Raw genomic sequence first — 3654 nt, forward strand, 5'->3', positions numbered from 1 at the left:
CTGGATCTCCTCTCGCCTGGGGGATGGGGCAGGGTGGTGAAAGAGGGTCACAGAAAGCACCGAGCGGGAGAAGGATGAAAAAAGAAAAAAACAAAACCCAACCAAAAACCCCACAACCCTGATCCCTCAGCTATGTGCAAAGCTCGTCAAACTTTGCGGAAAACTGAATACTCTGGGGAGGCCGGGAGGGGTTGGGGAGCAGGGGCTGTTTCCCTGGCTGCTGCTGGCAGCGAGGAAGGTACCTCGGGAAGGAGCCGGGGAAGGATGGAGGGGGGCGGCCGCTCCGCTCCTCTCCCTGGTTGCTGACTAAACAGTTATGTCAGCTGGCAGTCGACGCGGCCTGGGGATTTGCGATATAGCTCCTGGAGGGTGGGGGTGGCTGTGCGGGGGGAAGGAAGGGAAGGGGCTGGCCCTGCCGCAGCAACTGCTGCTCTTGCCTCTCCATCGCGCTCGGGGCAGGGAGACCTGGCCACGGGGCTGGCCGCGAGCCTGCGGCGTGACCCCGGGAAGTTCTCGCGGTGATGCTTGAGCGAAGGGGACGCGTGTGCATCCGCCATCCTTGTTTGTTTAAATGTCGGCGCGGTGCCTCGAATAGCAACCCCAGCCCGCTGGAAGGCTGTCCTGTGCGGGGAGAGCGTTCCCGTCCGACTGGTACCCATGCCTTCCTCGCTCGCTGAGTCAGGGCCCTTCGGAGCACACGCCTCTGCCGAAATAGCCAGGGCCTGTTGCTGGGGCACAAGGAGCATGCTCCCATCCGAAACTGGCACTGCTTGCAGATGCTCGGGGAGAGGGCAGCCCTACAGGGCAGAGCTCCATGTTTGTCCTTCTGCTGGGCTCCGGCTGGAGCTCATGGTGACGATGCGAAGTGCGGAGGCGGCAGCAGCAAAGCTCGGCCGACACGCTGCCTGCTGGTCTGCCACAGGTAGAGACTTCCCATCTAAGCACAGCTCAGCGCTGTTAGAAAGTAGACAGTGAATTCTGGCTGCTGTTCAAGTTTAATGTTTCCTTTCTTGGCCTTGAAGGCAGATGGAGCCCAGGGTAGCATTTACACAGAGCAGGAGGTATTTATAATGATTCTTTCAGGTCGGTAATGTTCAAATTCTATTTTTCTGTTCTTCTTGTTTTGTTTTCCATAAATCGTGCACTGTAAAGTTGGAACAGCCTTGGAACAGCTGCGGCTTTTCACCCATGTGCTTGCCTCCTCCACCCCCCGTTAGGAGTAAGTGAAGGATGGGTTGCATGTGAATCACCCCTATACCTATTTTGCTTCTCCTGTCCCAGCAGTGAAAGACAGAGAAGGACCCTGTCCTGACAGGCAAAAAGGGTGTGTGTCTCAATTGTTTGAGGTCAACTGAGTTAGCTGAACACAATTAAAGAAAGAAAAAAAACAAACACTCTCTTGATGCTCCTTAAGGTACAGCCTGCTGTGTCCGAAGCCATGTTTGTGGCTGCGTGAGACCAGTTAATGCATTCACCTGCATCTTAATGAACACGAAGATAGATTTTTAGTAATGTTAATCTGACTCAACCGAGCTACTATGGTTGTAGTCATGAGTGAACCTGTCTGGCCGACATGGACAAGCTTGTTGAAGGCTTTACTTAGCAGGACAGCACCAGTCAGTGTTTCTAATGGTCTAATTAAGACGATTTGCACTTTTTTTTTTTTTGCTAAAGGTGAGTGCCCTATGAAAGGTGAGTGAAGGCTGTAGAAAAATGTTTATATTGTGATGTGGAAACCTACAGATCTCACCCAGGAATTGCTTTGTTGTACCTTTGTGCAGCTCTCATCACCTCGGCACAGTTCTCAGCAGAGTGTGTTGTGCCTGACACTCCTTCACAGCATACCTGGATGCTCTGTTATGCACAAGTCAAACGGTAGCACGATTTCATAGGGCCTCACAATCTTCTGCCGAGCAGCCTTACAGATAAGCTGGGCAGCTGGACTTCAGTCAGTTTGTTCTCAATGATGTAGGTGTCTGCTAGCTGGTGTAGGAAGATTATACAGCACTGAAGTATCCGAGCGATGCCTCGTTCTCCCCTCTGCTTTGAACATCACACTTGCAACAGGCCACCAGAGCGAGCACCTTGTGGGAGGGTGTTAAAATTGATAAAACCTGAAGCCCTAAACATCTAGCTTTTTTTCTTGTTTGTTGTAGGTAAAAAGGCTTGTTTGGTGGTGGGGTTTTTATGAGCAGAGGAAAAAGTCTGCAAGAGAGGAAGCCACTAAGAAGTTACTGTTAAGCCAGGTGTGCATCATCTGTTTTTTTAAAGCAGTCAGGTTGTCCATGGCTCTACGAAAACGAAATTGTTTTAAAAGGAGAGGGGTATATAGCTACTTGAGTCCTTAGACAAGGGATCTGAAATGCTGAATAACTGCAATTTTCACTAACTTCACAAGGAACGCTTCTGGAAATGGCTCTTGATGCATTGGGTACAAAGCACTACAAGTGCAGGTAAACAGTTCTGTAAAATATTTTGGCACACTGAGAAAACTTCTGTGAGTGCTACTTGCAAGCTGAACACTTGACTTTTCGTGGATAAGATCAGTTCAAATAGGTGCGTTTTTCTTCCTTCTGTGTGTATGAGAGAGGGGAACAGGAGGGCAAGTAAAAAAATCAGAGGAAAAGACCTCATTGCTGACTTGGGAGACTTGTTTGACCTTCTGAGCCCCGTGCACTTGTCTGTGGTTTCCAGCCAAAGGCTCTCACTTTGAGAGTGCCTTGCTTCTCGTGCTGAACTATTTTTTGACGCACTGAATGAATGCAATATGTTAACACTCCTGTAAGCCCCAGAATTGCTTGGCTGCCCCTTGCCCTGCCTGCCTCGCGCTGGCTGAAAAGGTACCATTGTTTGTTCTGCAAACAGTGGGTGATGGTTGTTTCCAAGGTGACTATGGTGCTGTTGCTGCCTTCTAGTACAAAAAAAAAAAAAAAAAAAAAAAAAATTGGCTTTAAACACCTGAGAGCATCCCACTGTCACCAGAGACGGTGGGAGGGAGGAAAGAGCTGCTTGTTAGAGCTCTGTGGGCTGGATATTAGAATACAGATGGAGAAAATGCCAGCAAGCCAAGAAGGGGCGATGCATACATTTGGTTTATGCTACAAAGCATTCTTCCTAAACAGTGCACAGGTACAGCTATTGAAACAGGTGATTATTTCTAAGGATGCGTCTTTGATGAGAAGAAATTATAGTCAATTTAAGGTCTCTCAATCATGCTGATCAACTAGTAGTTGTAGTTTGAATTTACAGTAGTAATATTCTGCTTTTTCACTTAATTAAGAGGATGTTTTGAAGAGTGCTTGAGCAAGCGTGTATGGACTTCCTACAAGCAAAGCTAGAAGGCAACACTCAGCAGTTCTGCTAGACTTGTAGGTTTTCAGATGGTTTTGAGAAACAGTTATCTGGGGATAAAGTATGCATCCCCCAGAAAGACAACCCCAATAGTCAGTTCTTTCATTGCATTTTTGTATTCTTGAAAGGCCTGTGGTACTCAGAACAGTGCCTTATTTTGAAGTGTCTGGGTGGATGGATTGGAAGCATTTTTTCAGCCCTTTCTCTGTGCTGCCTGCCTGGCTACTGATGCAGCTGTTTAGGTGTGGGGGGAGTATAATGAGAAAAAGAAACCAGCACTTTTTTTAATTGGTCATGGATGCT

This window comes from Phaethon aethereus (assembly GCF_964289735.1).
Source record: "Phaethon aethereus genome assembly, chromosome: 2".
NCBI lineage: Eukaryota > Metazoa > Chordata > Aves > Phaethontiformes > Phaethontidae > Phaethon > Phaethon aethereus.